Consider the following 18,663-nt stretch of genomic DNA (forward strand, 5'->3'; position numbering starts at 1 on the left):
ACTGCATGGATGCAATATCACCTATTCAACATTTTGTTTCAAAGGCACAGAAATAAAAATATTGAAATGTGGCCATTCGATTGAAGTGCTCTCGAGAGTCAACTTATTTCAAGTGAAAGAGTATTTTTGTTGTTTTAAAGTATATAATATATATGAATATAAATTCAGGTCTGTATTACAACAGAGTAATGCACAATGCCCTGATTTCTAGGCAACATTCATCTCAGTACTGCATTGTAGAAGACAAAACCATCCTACAAAACGATTGAACCTCTTCCAGTGTAGGGAGAATGGGGAGAAGAAATTCAGGAGTTACCATTTGACCATGGTTCTCAGCCCAATCATGCTGGATGGCGGGTAGAAGCAGCATTTCAAGCCATATATGAGAACACTGCTGGGAGCCCAAAGGATCACCCTTCAGCAGTTTAGGAAATGATAGCTGAAGGTGGAGTACTAGCCGGAGAACATCATTAAAGGGGGTGGGTGATGCAAAGGAAGTCTGCTTCAGAGAGTCTCAAGGTCTTTCCAAGTGGTCTTCAGGGCACTCTTATTCCCTTCCAATTCTTAAAAGGTAACAGCAAAACCAAAGAAGTTGCTTTCTTTCCAACAATTATTGTTTTGGGCCCTCAGCTTCTCTTGTGGCCATGTTGGCCTCACTCCTGTCTGCAAACATCTTCCCTCACTGTTTGAGTAAAGCAGTGTAAACAACACATACATTCCCAAGTTGTGAAGTTTCCTCTTATTTTAAAAGGCCAGGAAATCAAATTCTCACCCAGTGCATAAAACTACTTCCATATTTTGTAAGAAGTAGCCAACTCTTCTTGGTTTATTTTTCAATCCCCAACTTAATTAAGAATTGTTTCACTTTTCCACAGAATATTAAGGCTTGAATAAACAAATCATGTACCAAAATGATTTGACACAAAATGTTTCCAAGTAGTGAAAATATTGGAGTAGGGAGAGGGTGGGGTTGGGAAGTTTTGTTTCAAGTTATTTCTGCTTGGTGCAAAAAACCGTAATTGTTGCCTACTCCCTGATGTACCTCATTGAAACCTTACTCATCCATAGCTAAAACTCAAATGCAAATTTTATCAAAATAAATTCACCCTCTTCCCACTCTCTCCTCCCCAACCCCCAACAAGTTAAACTTCTATCCTGTGACTGTTATAGAAATAAAGTTCCAAAGCAGCCAAAAACTCAAAACTTTGAATTTTGTACACTTAAATGGGATAAGTGGGCAGGGGCTTTGCAACAATGAAGGGGCAATCAACATAAAAATGGTAGATATCACCAACAACTGGAAGTCCCATTCTGGTGTTGGACACATGAACATATTGTTCTTTTTTTTCCATATGGTGGACCAGGCCAACATTCACTGCACATTCTCTAATTGCCCAGAGGGCTCATAAGAAACAACCACATTACTGCGAGTAGCATAGGCAAGAGATACTCTATGCTGACCTCCAGCATCTTCGGTCCTCACATTCTCGTAGCATAGGCCAGACCAGGTAGGACTAGCAGTTTCTTTCCCTAAAGCATATGAGAGAAGGAGATGGGTTGAAAATGATGGATCCTGAATCCTCTGGATTTAATACTCTAGTGACAACAACACTCGGTCCTCACCTCCTTGCAGGCTGCTGCTGTGGATGTAGCTGTCCACATGGATCAGATGCGGATTCCACTCATATCACATGTTGCTGACCTCAGAGCATGAAAGGACAGCATTTTTGGAGACTGTCTCTTATACAGCTTGAAAAAGTCTTGCAACACGCTTGGTACCACTTGGGAGTACGGCCCCATGGATCTCCTACTAATCAGGTCATCCCAGCACAGCTGTACTGAGGCAGACCTCCAGGCTCTGGAAGCCTCCACTCTCCTTTCCAGGGTCACCAATCCAAATGCCAGGGATTCCTACCAGCCAGAGCGAGAATCCCAACTGGCAGTCATTAGTTTGGCCACAACTGAAGCTACAGTGAAGTATAAGGGCCATGTCCTTTGATTTTGTGTTTTTAAAGACTGGGAACTGAAATGAGAAAGAGCGGTTTTAAAATCAACGTTTAATCTGCGGGGTAGCTGTAGTTTTAAATGCTATTGCAGGTATCATGTAAAACAGAACAATTGAACTTTGAGTTACAGAAAATTTCAAGCTGAGAGGGTGACGGATGCAGTTTTACTACTAGCAGCAGGAAGTTGTTTGATCTATGGCCTAGTGATCAGTTGTCAATGACAGACTACTTGCCTGCAAACAACGGTGATTGGTTCTCAGGTAACTTGGAGCTGGGAACAACTTGTAGAGGCAGAAAAATGTTCAGGTGTCCAGCTCAGGAGTAGTCTCTCTATTCTCTGAAGACAAGTCAATGTAAACCTGAAGAAAACCAGTTTATCTTTCCCTTAACAACAACTGTAAGTGGTGGCTTTATCTGATGAACCAGAGACATTTTGTAAAAGGAACCAGCTAGCTTGTGTCTCTTACCATCTCATGGAAGCAACTGGAGATAGACAAGTGAAGCAAGATGCTGACCAGCATAAGAGTTGAATAGAAGGAAGGAGTTAGTTGATGTGATGAGGAAGAAAATGGCAGTTCTGACCTTACATTAGCCTTATACACTGACTGTTCAGTATTCCTCCAGTGTACGCCCCTCAAGCCAGACTCACACCCACACCAAATTAGGATTCATTCCATAAGGGTGCAATTTGTGGCCTTTACTGTGGCACGTTTGGAGGCAGCAAGGGCATTTAAATGGGCAGGATGTTAGCAATACTGAACCCTGCTGCCTTTCCACCTTCACTAGAATTAAGTTATGGTTGGGAAATCCCCTGCTGAAACTTCCTGCCCTTCCACCAATTCAGATCCTCAAGTGGGAAATTAATGACCACTCAAGTGCCACATCTTTTTGGTGCTGGTACTAACTCCGTGACAAACAGGACTGTAACACTGCAGATTGTTTGTGATCTGCCAGAGGTTGGAGAGGCCCCTCATTCCAAAGCACTCAATGCCTGATGAAATGACAGAGTTGAGACTTTGGGAAGGGGAAGGCTGCTGAGAGCTGTTAACCGAACTTTCCAATGATGCACTGCAGATAAAAGATAACAAAATTGTTCGCAAAAAAAATGCAGTGTACAATTGTCATTGGGAAACTAAATTATGAGACCCACTTACACCTTATTCTGTCATAATCACCTGTATCACATGTACTGAAAAGCTAAAACATGTGGAATTTCTTCTTGCAAAGTTTATGGTAGCTGCCCTGCCTATCAAAGACTGCTGAATAAAAACATGGACTCAAATGTAAGTAATTATGCCAGCAGGCTGAATTTTGGTTCACTTGCAGAAAAGGACAAAAGCCCAGTCAAACCTGTTCCTGCTCCAAATTTTACTGTCTCCACCCACAGTATACAGGCAATACTACCCTCCCAAAACCAGAAACCTTAGATCTAAGCATCCAAGTCTAGGAAGAATGTTGTTAAACTTGAGAGGGTGCAGAAAAGATTTACAAGGATGTTGCTGGGATTGGAAGGTTTGAGTTATGGGGAGTGGCTGAGTAAGCGGAGGCTTTTTTCCCTGCAGTGTCGGAGGCTGATGGGTGAACTTATAAAAAGGTTTATAAAATCATGAGGGGCATGGATACAGTGAACAGCCAAGGTCTTTTTTTCCAGAATAGAGGAATCCAAAACTAGAGGGCAAAAGTTAAAGGTGAGCGGGGAAAGATTTAGAAGGGACCTGGGGAGCAACTTTTGTGGGTGGTGCACGAATGGAATGAGCTGTCAGAGGAAATGGTGGAGGCAGGTACAATTACATATTTAAAAGGCATCTGGATGGGTATATGAAAAGGAAGGGTTTACAAGTATTTGGGCCAAAATGCTGGCAAACAGGACTCAGCCAGAAGGGGATGTCTGGTTGGCACAGATGAGTTGAACTGAAGGGTCTGTTTCCATACTTATGACTCCATGGAAGATTATTCATAATGTTTCAGAAACAGCAATACAAAGGGTGTGTTGTCAGCTGGGACTCTGGACCATTCTGAACCAGCAGCCAGTGCATATATGTATCTCAGGAGCACGTGGAATAACTAACTACCTGGTGTAGCTGGCTGCGTCACTTTTGGCACCAGCACTGGTTTCATTCTAACATCATGCTGTAAACTGTGTCAAGGCTGACTCCAGTAGTGAGATCAATGCACTGTGGAAAAATACATCAGTGCAGAATGACAGCTGCATTGAGCAGGCTTGGGATTTCAGCTGTGCCTTTCCTCTGAGCCCATTTTGCTCTGTACTGAACTTCATTGCAGGCTATAAAGGGAGACTGCAATAGCTGCCAATTGTTGACATTCTTGCAAAAAGGAAGCTATGTTAGTAAGATTGTAGGAAACATTCCTCTGAAATCTCCTTCTCCTGCTCCTCCAGAGATCCAGAGCATCTAAATTCTGCCCTTCATTTAGGTCACCAAAAGTTTCTTTTGAAGCATGTGTGGAGAAGCAAGGAGTTATCCAATATAAAGCTGACACCTAATTGAGAAGCTTACACCTACTTCTTCAATCTTTCAGCAGAGTGTACTTTTGAAATTTCTGCTTGTTCTTCCACAATCCCCCATCCATTTAGGAAGTAAAAACCAGAACAACTGCGGATGCTGTAAAATCAGAAACAAAAACAAAAGTTGCAGGAAAAGTTGAGCAGGTCTGGCAGCATTTGTGAAGAGAAATCAGAGTTGACATTTCAAGTCCAGTGCCACTTCCTCAGATGCTATTTTTGCATCAACTTCTGTTTTTGTATCCATTTAGGACATTTACTATCAAAGGTATCTGACGCAGACTGGGAAAAGTCATAGCTCTCAGTGACTGGTCTACGGTTTTAGTACTGAATAGGTTAACTGTTCAATATTACATGGGTCCAGAGTCACAACATTTCTGTCTGTCATTGCTATCCGATTGAAACTTCCAACCCTCCTAAGAAAGGCAAAGGATTTCCCCACAACTGGGGAAGGGAGCCTTTGGAATTGGCATTCTCCAAATCGGTGAGGGATTTGCAATTTCAGGAGTTATCTATAATAGGAAGGTTCCTCACTTTTCCCTCTTGCCCTGCTCACAGGTGACCTCCTGGCACTTGGAAATTGTCACACAGCAGCCTCTGACACAGAATCACAAGCAGTGGTATCCAACTAGAGAGATTCAATCATTGGACCATATTATAATCCAGTTAAGGCCTACAAATATTGACAAATCCAGATTCTCATTTTAATCAACAAAAATACACAGAACATTTTCTTAAACAAAACAAATGATATTGTATATTAAAGATTTAAAATAAAATAATCACAGCACAGTGGCTCAGTGGTTAGCACTGCTGCCTCACAGCACCAAGGTCCCAGGTTCAATTCTGGCCTTGGGCGACTGTGTGTGGAATTTGCACATTCTCCCATTGTGCTCCGGTTTCCTCCCACAATCCAAAGATGTGCAGGTCAGGTGAATTGGTCATGGTAAATTTCCCATAGTGTTAGGTGCATTAGTCAGGAAATGGGTCTGGGTGGGTTACTCTACGGAGGGTCGGTGTGGACTGGTTGGGCTGAAGGGCCTGTTTCCACACTGTAGGGAATCAAATCAAACTTGATAATACTTTATAACTATGGATGTTATACACTCAGGTTTCTTCAAGAATTGTCTTATGAAACACAATCTTAAAAATTATTAACTTGTCCATCCATGATATGAGACAATTCCTTATTCTGTTTACTTTGCAACATAGAGTCAGAGATGTACAGCATGGAAACAGACTCTTTGGTCCAACACGTCCATGCGGAGCAGATATCCCAACCCAATCTAGTCCCACCTGCCAGCACCTGGCCCATATCTCTCCAAACCCTTCCTATTCATATACCCATCCAAATGCCTCTTAAATGTTGCAATTGTACCAGCCTCCACCACTTCCTCTGGCAGCTCATTCCATACACGTACCACCCTCTGCGTGAAAAAGTTGCCCCTTAGGTCTCTTTTATATCTTTCCCCTCTCACCCTAAACCTATGCCCTCTAGTTCTGGACTCCCAACCCCAGGGAAAAGACTTTGCCGAATAACCCTATCCATGCCCCACGTAATTTTGTAAACCTCTATAAGGTCACCCCTCAGCACTTCCAGGATTATTCCATTATTATTTTGCAATAAGCCACTGTGACGCTCACCTAGCTTCAAACTAGGAATTCTTCCAGCTCTGTACTTTCATACAATTCAAACTGAAATCAAGTCTCATCCACCTTCCACACAGTCAATAAAAAGCTAGTGTTTTACTCGGCTTATTGTGTGGATCTCTCTCTCTCTCTCTAGGCACTCTGTCCAACTCTGTTTAGCAAACATGGATCATCAATTGATTTGGTCAATTATGCTTGACAAAATATTACAGTAGTTTCCATTGTTTCGGGCAGGTTAGTTAACCAGAAAACTCTCCCACCCTTAATGCCTGCTATTAGGCATATTGGAATGAGTTATACATCAATGATCAACCCATCTGGCCACTTAATGAGTGTAGCCATCAAGGGCTGAGGTGGGTCCTAAACACACCCTCTAGACTAGAGAGGGAAAGGCACTACCCTATGTCACAAGACCTCCCCAAGGTCTAACTGTCATTTATGTTGGCTATTTTCTCTCAAGAGTTAAAAATACCACCAGGGCCAAACTGCAATGAATATATCCAGTAAACAACCAGATAAATTGAAACCAGAGAACGTTATGATACACCCAACTTCATGACTCTTGCTCTGGATTGCTTTCAAACTGAACTTTAAGTTAACTATCCCTCATTTACAACTTTTTTTTCATCTGATAAAGTAGATGAAATAAAGCTTTACAACCTCTGAATGTTTACCGAATGTCTTTAAGCTAACTTCCCAAAACAAAGATATTTGTCTGAACTGCACTTCTTTGCAAGCACTGTAGCCATCATACTTTGAGCTCTTTAGCTAAATAATCTACCTGCTGCTTCATAGCTCTTTCTTCTGATTTGAATGCTTTAACCTGTAACCTAAAATGTTATATTCATAAAACGTTGTATTCTAAAACACATGGACCATAAAACTTGATGTTTGCAACAACATTTGTCAAAGTCACATGATCATATGTCTGGATCAGGTACCTTGGTCAAAATGTCACATGATCAAATGTCCAGGAATGCCTTCAATCAATACTGGCAACATTGGTCAGGACGAAAACTCTCACACAGAAGGCTAACTTGACTTATACAGACTCGAAGCCAGCTAAAACACGCCCTGCTGCCATCTCCCCATTAAGCCTTAAACGCATTCTCTGCAGGAGTCTACCTATAAACAGAAGTAAATTTTTTGATTTTGTTTTAAGAGTGTGTTGGCTTTCACTGTGATCCCAAAATATTCAAAATGTACTGCCTGTGGAGTGGTGCTGAACCTGTGTAGTCCATTGTCAATCAATGTTGTAGCTACCGACTTCCCCATAGCAATTTTACAGAGATTAATGTAAATACAAAAGTAGATAATGATGCATATTCATTGGGATGGATAATTGCAGACTTCAGTAAAATTGCAAATGTGCTAAGGATAGGTTTTAGGAGCTCAATGCTAAATGCTAAACGAAAATGCCAAGAGATTGGTTGTGAATCACTTTCCTGGGGATTGCTTTAAAAAAATTCCATAGACCGATTAATACCACCAAGCACATAATTGAAATGGAAACAGATTTGACAGAGAATTAAGCTATCAGTATAGATAAAGCGGAAATATTCTCCCAAAACACTTGGCTACCTCAACAAGAACAATATCAAGCAGCATAAAATACAAAGAACACAGTAATTAACAGTTCAAAACAGGATTCGATCCAAATCTGGAACATAAACACTATTCTAAGGTTAAGAAAGTTACAAGTACAGGTATTGACATTTAGAAAGAAATGATCTGCATTTACATCACATCTTTCACCTCCACAGGAACCAAATTGCCCTCAATGAGGTCCCATAAATAGCAATGAGAATTATTGCCAGTATTTTGGTTCTATGAAAATTGTTGGCAGTGCAGTGGGAAAACTCCAGGTCTTTGCCAAATATTGCCATGCAGTTAGTACAGATGGGGGTCAGTGTCTCAGCTTCCCATCCCAAAACAAAGGCCTGAGCTTTAAACAAGGTAGCACTTTCTCAGTAGTGCAGTAAAATACTTGAGGAAATCTATGTTGTTGCATTGAATTCAATGTGTTTGGGGATGAGCCCTGGTTAAAGGACATGATGTAAAGGGTTGACAATGTAATTGCATGGTGTGTGGTGTGAGAATGTGACCACGTGACTTGGTGCACAGCTGAAAAACACAACCACATGACCTAAAATGCAGCGCAACAGCTAGCTAACATGTTGAGATTCAGGGGAAAAAGTAGTGAATGACCATTGTTGTTTACTTTTTGATCAGCTGGAAGTATCATCTGCCCTCAATTTATTTTGCCTCCAGATCCTTCTGTTGCAGAACTATCCAAGATTTCTCCCTTGGCAGGGCCTGCAAGTACTTAAAGTAGATGACTGATGATTATTAGCCAGGGCTGACAATGTCAACTTTGCCTATCAAAACACACTGGTGCTCAGATATTGACTGTGGTTGCAGGCGTGGGTGCCATTGACGCACACACATGTGGCACATCAGGAAACTCGAGAATAACCAGGCTCATTTGTCACCTGCCCAGGTCTTCTAAATCAGTATTCAGTCCTTGTGTGCAAGCACAAGATGATTTCATTTTGCAGCATTCCAAGCCACACCAATGCCTCCAGGCCTGGGAAGAGGTGGATGTTGGCAGTAAGGGAGGTGGTGGTGGTGTAGTGGTACTGTCACTAAGTTAGTAATCCAGCAACTTGGGCTGGTGTCCTGGGGACAGGGGTTCAAATCCCACCAGGGCAGAAGGTGATATTTGTTTTCAATAAAAAGTTGGCCTAATGGCAACCATTGCTGTAAAAAAAAAGCTTCACTAATGTGACTCCAGACTTGAACAGGTCCTAGTTAGCAATGCCCACATTCCATGAATAAACTTAGTAACAAAAACCTTCTTCAAACAGGACTCTGAAGCGCAACAGTTCTTTTGTTTTATAAACAACCTGGTCAGAGATATTATACAACTCTGTCGCAGGTGGGACTTGAACACCGGCCTCCTGGCTCCGAGGTAGGGACACAACCATTGCACCAGAAGAGCCCTCAAAACCAACTATTCTTTCCTATATATCTGAGACTATTATCACACGCAACCATGTTTTTCTTCCCCAAGATCATCTGTGGGGCTTTTCACCTATTACCCATCATCACTTAATCATCCATGTTTCCAATTAAACAAATTACATGCAATCCTTAGCATGGACAATACTGACCACTGAAGGTTGTAGGCGAGGTAGGGAGCACAATCAAAATGGAGTTGGAAAGGGAGATAAGACATTCTACGTCCTGTAGTTCCCACCTTTCTTTAAAGGCATCAAGAGTACTGTTGGACACTACATTCCCTCTCCAAGATCACCCAGGCAAGAATGTAGCCAAAGAGGGAAGACTAACAGTTCTCCAATGAACATGGCATCACCAATAAGTGAGAGATTTACCATCCATCTGCAGCCTCAAGGCTACACCTCAGTTGTCTAGACAGATCAGAAGAAGCCCTTCAGTAAAGATCTTCAGAACAGTTTGCTGCACTTTGCCTAACACTGCATGACTTTGATCTGATTTGGTTGGACTGGGGCGTACAAAGTTAAAAATCTCACAACACCAGGTTTAGTCCAACAGGTTTAATTGGAAGCACTAGCAGCACTCCGAAAGCCAGTGCTTCCAATTAAACCTGTTGGACTATAACCTGGTGTTGTGAGATTTTTAACTTTGACTTTGACCTGCAATCTGGTTGAACTTGGCTGTTCCTGCATCAATACACTTGCGGAACTAGAAACTACAATGGCTCCATTTCCACTACTCCAAACAATGTCACTGGAATAAAGCAAATTTTGAACATGGCTGCCACTCTCAAGCCTAATTCAGATCAATTCACATTGTCCAATTCATCAAACAAGTGAAAAATCAACTGACGACCCAAATATCCAAAAATGGCCAAGATGGGAAGGTGGTGGAAAAAAAAACTCACATTTGTATCAGCTAAAAATCAGAATCTTCTCAATGAGCCAGTTAACTTTACAAAGTTAACAATTGAGTTGTTACAAACTTTACAATTGAGTTAATTTGGCAGTTAACTTTACAAATAAATTCAGTAAATAATTCTTTCCAAGTGTTGTTATGCATCTTATAACATTACATTTCATATTAAACTTCCTTTCTGTTTAATACACCAGTTCTTTGAGTACACCTGCACGGCATTTTATCTGAAAGGGCACATATTTTGTACAATGGGCTGAGTTCTGGCAGCATTTATACTTTCTGGATTCTTTTCTCAACACTGATCAAAAAACTCTTTGCTTTCTCATAACTATTGAAACACTGAGAACCCATGGCATTCTTGTCACTCCGAGGTCTTGGGTTTAAGCCCAACAACAAACAGAGATGGTACTCCAATGCAACAGAACAGAAGAAGGAGCGTTTCATAGAGATATACAGCATGGAAACAGACCCTTTTGTCCAACTTGTCCATGCCAGATTTACTAAATTAATCTAGTCCCATTTGCCAGCCGTTAGCATATATCCCTCTCAACCCTTCCTATTCATACACCCATCCAAAATGCAGCACCTCACATTTATCTAAATTAAACACCATCTGCCACTCCTTAGCCCATTGGCCCAACTGATCAAGATCCCATCATACTCTGGGGTAACCTTTTTTGCCGTCCACTATATCTACAATTTTGGTGACATCTGCAAAATTACTAACTGTACTTACTCTGTTCACATCCAAATCATTTCTAAATGACGAAAAGCAGTGGACCCCGCCCTGAACACTGCTACACAACCATTAAAGATGCCTACCGCTCCATTCCCGACTCTCACTTTGGAAAATCAGATGGGGCTGTGTTTCTCCTCCCAGCCTACAAGCAGAAGTAGAAGCTGAAACAGGAGGATCTTCGCAAAAAGGAAGTACAATGCTGGTCTGAGGTTATGGAATATCATCTCAAAAATTGCTTGGAATTGGTGGATTGGACCATATTCAAGTACTCAGCAAAAAAGGTAGATGCGTACACCACCGCCATCACTTGCTTCATTAACAAATGTATGGAGGACTGCATACATTTGCCGAGTGTTTCCCAACCGTAAACAAAGAACAAAGAAAATTTACAGCCCAGGAACAGGCCCTTCGGCCCTTCAAGCCTTAGCCGATCCAAATGTACTGTCTAAACCTAAGCATTTGTATCCCTCTGCTCCCCATCTACTCATGCATCTATCCAGACGCATCTTAAATTAATCTACCATGCCTGCCTCTACCTCCTCTGCTGGCAACGCGTTCTAAACCTCTGAAGGATTTGCCGCGTGTATCCCCCTCAAAAACTTTCCACCTCTCACCTTGAAAGCATGACCTCTCGTTATTGAATCCTTCACCCTGGGAAAAAGCTTGTCTCTATCCACCCTGTCTATACCCCTCATGATTTTGTAAACCTCAATCAGGTCCCCCCTCAATCTCCATTTTTCTAATGAAAATAAACCTAACCTACTCAACCTCTCTTCATAGCTAGCACCTTCCATACCAGGCAACATCCTCGTAAACCTTCTCTGCACCCTCTCCAAAGCGTCCACATCCTTTTGGAATGTGGCAACCAGAACTGTACACAGTATTCTAAATGTGGCCGAAACAATGTCTTGTACAATTTTAACATGACTTACCAGCTCTTATACTCAATACCCCGTCCAATGAAGGCAAGCATACTATATGCCTTCTACCACTCTATCCACCTGTGCAGCAACCTTCAGGGTACAATGGACCTGCACTCCCAGATCTCTCTGCCCATCAACTTTTCCCAAGGCTCTTGCATTCATTGTATAATTCGCTCTAGAATTAGACTTGCCCAAAACCTTGGATGAACCAGGAACTTCACTTCCTACTGAAGACCAAATGGGCAGCATCCATGTCAAAAGGCCCAGACCAATACAGGAAATCCAGATTAGGCCTCCGCAAATCCATCAGGGATACCAAGAGGCAGCACCAGACCAGATTAGAGGCCCAAACCTACCAGACAGAGACTCCTGCTGCCTATGGCCAGGCCTAAACAGCATTACAGGATACAAAATGAAGCACAAGATGTGAAGCTGCCACTCCCTTAACACTGTTGGGAAACTAGCCATCTTATGGGTTAACAAGGTGGCTCAGTGGTTAGCACTGCTGCCTCACAGCGTCAGGGAGCTGGGAATAGACTTTGTCTATTTATCCTATCCATGCCCCTCATGATTTATAAACCTCTAAGGTCATCCATCAGCATCCGATACTCCAGGGAAAACAGTTCAGGCCTATTCAGCCTCTCCCTACAGCTCAAATCTTTCAATCCTGGCGATAGACTTTTAGATCTTTTCAAGTTTCACAACATCCTTGCCAATAAGGGAGACCAGAATTGCACGCAATATTGAAGATTAGATTCCACCCTCAATTAGAAATAAAGCTGCAGAAAAAAGGCCCCATAGTGACCATTAATTGACCTCAGTAAGTCTATGGGCAGTCTGTCTGACATCTTCCTCACTCACTGTAATATGGGAGATATGTTTCACCCACATTATTTTCTGAGTCCTCCAATGTCTCAATTATGTCAGTGCAAGACTGTGAAGCCTATCTCAGGTCCTCAATGATACAAATGATCAAGTTTTAATATGAAGAAGAACAAGGAAAATTGGGTGGAATTCTGACAGACCTTTGCCTCAAGGCCAATACTAGGTTTTCAGCCACAATACATTTAAAGTATGTTAAATAGTTCTATGAAGCCAGTATCCTGTCACTAACTCTCCTTATATTTACATATGCATTGTACATGGACTCTGACCAGCTGGCTCAGAGATAGTCCCCAGAGTGAGGAGAATTCCTGAAACTTCTGTTAATATCTGTCAGCCAGGACTCCCTGCTTGAACTAATTTAAAAGCTCCAAACAGGGAACTCATACTCAATGAGATCCGCCTGGCCAACTTTGTGCCAATCTCTACATCCTTCTCTCTCCCAAATCCAAGGATGTAGGCATGTTCTTCTGCTTGTAGCTTCTCCTGGGACGTTTTCATCCCAAGTCTGGTTCCTCCAATTCTGACTCAGATACTGCCAGCTCGACCACAGCCCATCTCTTGCATTGGTCTCTGGGCCCTCATTGGCCCTTGATGTTGTACTGACCTTTTACTCTACTAAGATCAAACTAATATACATACCCTTCATTGTACTATCTTCCATATGCCTATCCAAGAGTCGCTTAAATGTCCCTAACGGTTGTCATATGAAGAGGGGTTTAGGTCTATACTCTGGAATTTAGAAGAATAAGGGTAGATCACATCGAGATGATAAAATGTATGGATAAAATAGACAGAGTGGATGCTTCCTCTTGTGGGGCATTCTAGGATCAGAGGTCATAATCTTAGGATAAGGGGTAACAAATTTAAATCAGAGTTGAGGAGAAACCTTTTCTCTCAAAGGGTCGTGAACCTGTTGAATTCACTTCGACAAAGTGCAGTGGATGCTGGGTCAAAAAGCAAATTTAAGGAAGAGTTAGATAGATTTTTAATTGGGAACAAGTTAAAGGGTTATGGGGAGAGGTCAGGAAAGTATTGTATTGTTGCAAATCCTGAGACAATAAGAAGGCTTTGTCTATCTGTTTTCTGTGCACTAAAACAATTGAGGCATTAAATATTAAAAAAATGCAGGAGGTTTGTCATGGTCAACACAGGGTATACAATGAAAAATAACCAAAAGTGATTGGTCACTCATTTCTGTTTGCAAAAACCGTTGATGTCAATAACTTGTGTTTGCTAACAGCAATCATGCATTTCAAAGTAGTTCACTGTGTGAAGACCTTTGAAATGCTCTACATTAATACAGGGAATTATCAAACCACCTTTATGAAAAATGTGATAATTCTGAAACAGTCAAAAGAATGAAGTAAAAACACACCAACAAGCCGTGGTTAGCACTAGGTTCCTGGGTTCCATTCCCACCTCGGGCAACTGTGTGTGGAGTTTGCACATTCTCCCAGTGTCTGCATGGGTTTCCTCCCACAATCCAAAGATGTGCAGGTCCAGTGAACTGGCCATGCTAAATTGCCCATAGTGGTAGGTGCATTGGTCAGGGATAAATATAGGGTCGGGGAATGGGTCTGGATGGGTTAGTCTTCAGGGGGTCAGTGTGGACTTGGTGGGTCAAAAGGGTCTGTTTCCATACTGTAGGGAATCTTATCAAATATCTTTTCATGTTTTACAATACACTGAAATGATAGAAACAGGAGAATAATCCTTGTGCAAAAATTTAAAGATGTGGCAAAATGTAAATTAAATATCATTAATAAAGATGGGGCATTGGGTTGAAAATGACAATCTATTGTCGAAATTAACAAAATAAGAATTATTTGATGGAAAAGACATAAGTTGGCTTCCACAGTAACTATATATACACTAAAATAATAAATACTTAACCCATATTTTTGACACTTTTGGTCAATTCCCTGGGGACATGGCTTTTTCAAGATCTCTTTATGCCTGACTTCTCATACTAACATCAAAACACTTTATCCTAGAAATCTTGCTAACATTGTATCAGATAAACAGTAGAAAGGCTTCATAAATATTTACAGCTCCTTAAAAATACAATTTAAAATGACAGCAATTGACTACACCCTTATTACTTTAGCAACTGGGGATGTTAGTCTGTTTATCTATGAACATATCTAAGAAACTAATAGACTCATTATAATGGAACTAGGCACATTGATAGGTTTCATTCTCATGGGATGTGGGCAAGGCCAGTCTTCGCTGCCCATCCTCAAAATGTCCTGAGTGGCTTGCTAGGCCAATGCAGAGGGCAGTTAAGAGTCAACCACATTGCTGTGGGATTGAAGTCACATGTAAGCCAGCTAAGGATGGCAAAATACCAGAGTATTTTTTCAATATTCAATAATAATCAAATAAATTAGCAAAGTCAAATGGGCAAAAGGTAGATATGGAATGTTTTCAGGACAGTTTCTTATAAGAACTGATCAGAGAGCAGGCTATTCTAGACCTGATACTAAGCAACAGGATAGGATGAATTCATGATCCCATCTTGAAAACACCCCTAGATAGCAGCAACCAGAAAATAACTGAATTTTATACTTAGTTGGAGGGAATGAGGATGGAGTCTGAGACAGTTTTTAAAAAAGAAGGAAATTATAGGAGTATTAAAGCAGAGTTGGCTAAAGTGAATTGACAAATCAGGTCAATAGGGATACAGTGACATATATTTAACAGGATATTTCAGAATACCTAGAATAGATATATTCCAATGAGTCAGAAAAATTCTCAGGGAAAGACCTGTGGTTAGCCAGAAACTTAAATGATAGTATCAAATGAAAGAGAAAGCATATAATAATGCAAAGACAGGGGGCAGATCAGAAGATTAAACAGAATATACAAACAAAGAACAACCAAGCTATTAAGATGGAGAGAAAAATAGAGTGTGTGAGTGAAAGCTAGCCAGAAATACAAAAACAGGTCATAAGTTACTCCAGTATTACTTACAGAAGGAAAGAGTGAACAAAGTTAACTTTGACTCATTAGAAAAATAAACTAGAGAACTAATCATGGAAACTAAGGATATGGTGGATGGATTTTGAAAAGGTATTTTGCATGAGTCTTCATGGAGGGTACAATTTACAGACCAGAAAATGGAAGGGAGGAACTCAAGAAAAATCACAATCACCAGAGAACTAGTTTTGAGTAAACTGTTGGAGAGTGGACTGATGAGAGCCTAGATCCTAACGACCTTCATTCGAGGATGTAAAAGAAGAGGCTAGTTGATGCATTGTCTTAATTTTCCCAAGTTCCCTCGATTTGTTATGGCTGCCTTTGATTGAAAGATAGCAGTTTAAATCCTTTCGTCATAAAGGGAGACAAACAAAAAAACAGGAAACTACAAATCAGTTAGTTTAGCATTTGGGCTGCAAGGAGTTCACTTTGTGCTTAGGGACACAAGTAGGTCATGGGTTGGACCATGCTGCACCGATGGCCTCTTCACGTTCTCTCTTGGAACTCACTCAGAGTTTACCTAGATGCTCACAGTAAACATGCCTTGCCTTTTCTGTGCGTTGGTCCTTAGCTAGATATAACAATCTTACAGTACTACTTATCGCCGTGCTGTTAAATACAGTCAAAATCAGGAATTTGTCATGGTTGTTAGCGATCCTCAGTCAAGTCAAGGAAGATGACCTTTACTCAAGGATTTCTTGGCACAGTAAGTCAAGGCGGCCTCTGATACCAGTCTGTGGGATTGGACACAGTCAGTCACTCGGAGCAGTCAGTGTCAGCAGGGTGAGGTACCCACCAACTGTCCTGACACTTGCTGCCCCATTGTGAGCTGTTTTCCTCCTGGAATGAGAGAGGGGCAGGTATTATGGGAGATGAAGATTGGTGGAGTTGCAGGTAGTGAGGAGGATTGTCAGAAATTACAGCAGGATATAGACCAGTTGGAGGCATGGGCAGAAAGATGGCAGTTGGAGTTTAATCCAGACAAATGTGAGGTGATGCATTTTGCTACTGGTGGAAATTATACTGTGAATGGCAAAACCCTAAGGAGTATTGATATGCAGAGGAATCTGGGTGTGAAGATCCATAGATCACTGAAGGTAGCAGCTCAGGTAGCTAAGGTCATTAAAAAAAAGGCATATGGCATGCTTGCCTTCATTGGCAGGGATATTGAGTATAAGGATAGATGACTTATGCTGCAGCTTTATAGAACTTTAGTTAGGCCACACTTAGAATATTGCATACAGTTCTGGTCACCAAACTACCAGGAGGATGTGGATGCTTTGTAGAGGGTATAGAAAAAGTTTACCTGGATGTTGTCTGGAATGGGTGATGCTAGCTATGAAAGTAGGCTGGATAGACTGAGTTTATTTTCACTGGAACGCAGAAGGTTGAGGGGCAATCTAATAGAAGTTTAAAAGATTGTCAATGGCATGGATAGAGTGGAAAGTAGGAGGCTTTTACCTAGGGTGGAGGGGCCAATTTCTAGGGGACACAGTTTCAAGGTGAGAGAGGGAAGTTTAAAAGAGATGTGCGAGACACATTTTTCATAGAAAGGGCAGTGAGAGCCTAGAGCGCATTGCCAAAAGGAGGTGGGGAAAGCAGACAACAATAGCAGCATTCGAGAAGCACCTGGACGAATACATGAACAGGAAGGGAATAATAGCTAAGCATCCTATAAGTGAAGACAGTTTTAATATGAAAGGGCAAAATGTGGTGGTGCAGATTTGGAGGGACAAAAGGCCTGTTCCTGTGGTGTGTTGTTCTTTGTTCTTTGAAAGTGGATGGCATCACTGTTACTTTAGATGCTTGTGGGGAAATGTCACAAGGTCAGTAAGTAGGTGGCGCAGTGGGCACGCATGGTTAATGATATCAGGAGCTGGGGTGGATGATACCAAATCAGCAAAGATAATGCAAGCGATAGTCAGAGTGGTACAGCACAAGCATTGGTGGCAAGTGGGCACAATAGCAGAGATAGACAGAGTGTGAGGTATTGGAGAGAAGTTGTGGTGTCTATCATGGAGGAATGGAGAAGGCCACTGACATTCTTCCAAAAGTGCCAGGCATTCCTCCAGATGGATGAGATTACTTTAACTCAGTTGACAAACTTGGATCAGGCTGGCATGGTCTGGTGTCATGGCCTCCACTGCTGATGCTGGGATGGTGAGGGTCCTGTGTCTGCACCACCCTTTCCAAGAGGACCTCCCAGTCCCCACACATTAAGCATGGTAAGAAATTTTCCTTCCTCTGCCATATCCAGGGCAAAGGTCAGAAACAATGCTGGACAGCTCCAGACTGACAGTATTTATCCAGTGCACACCCTTTTAAAAATGGTACTGGCACCATGAATGCAGGTTCATTCCAGAATATTCCAGTAGGGGGACAAGTTGTTCAGGGTATGGTGCATGGTGGAATGGACCTTGAATCAGGTGAATGGGGCCATAACAGGACGTATTACTGAGCTGAGTTTGATAAGTTATAGCAGGTTGTCTTTCTGGGCTTTGCAGAGACATATCCTCCATGAAACTCAACAAATCTGACATTTAGCCAACAGAGTCAGATTCAGCCCTTCGTCTTAATCTGTGATATGAATTGTTTTTAAAATATTCAAGTCCATAAAATAAATCCAATATTGAGCTAAAAGCAGTGCTGCACAATCTGGATTTGCAGTCTGAGGATTGAAGACACTATGGCAATCTCCTAAGGGTTAAATAGAAAACCACAGAAACAGAAAAAACAAAAGGTGCCCTTGAGTGATTGATATTAAGACCATTTTGTAAATCTCCATGATTAGAGATCTCTCCCAATCTGCTTTCAAATGCTCGACAAGCCATCGATTTTGATACAAAAACTGGACTACTGAATCAGAAATTTGTAGGGTCATTTGGAATCAGCTGAGTAAATTCAGTCTGTAATCCTAATATCTCTAAACTCAGCAGAATGATAGACGGAGAACCAGCTGTTGAGGACTTGTTCTGAATGTTTAATCAATGGGTGTCACAATGCAAGGGAGTAATCTACTGGCTT

General features: G+C 41.6%; 1 protein-coding gene across 13 annotated transcripts in view; it reads right to left on the reverse strand.

The window, feature by feature from the left end:
* LOC140477215 (neurocalcin-delta) overlaps positions 1–18,663 on the reverse strand; it is a 437,252-nt gene that overhangs the window by 264,391 nt on the left and 154,198 nt on the right. For 5 of the 13 annotated variants that reach the window (XM_072570715.1, XM_072570714.1, XM_072570724.1 and 2 more), the window contains one exon: positions 4,529–4,627. The exons of the other annotated variants lie outside the window; for them this stretch is intronic. The gene's annotated coding sequence lies outside the window, so the exon portion shown is untranslated. The remainder of the gene's footprint in view (positions 1–4,528; positions 4,628–18,663) is intronic. 13 annotated transcript variants of the gene reach the window in all.

The sequence above is a fragment of the Chiloscyllium punctatum genome, chromosome 5 (assembly GCF_047496795.1).
Source record: "Chiloscyllium punctatum isolate Juve2018m chromosome 5, sChiPun1.3, whole genome shotgun sequence".
Classification (NCBI taxonomy): Eukaryota; Metazoa; Chordata; class Chondrichthyes; order Orectolobiformes; family Hemiscylliidae; genus Chiloscyllium; species Chiloscyllium punctatum.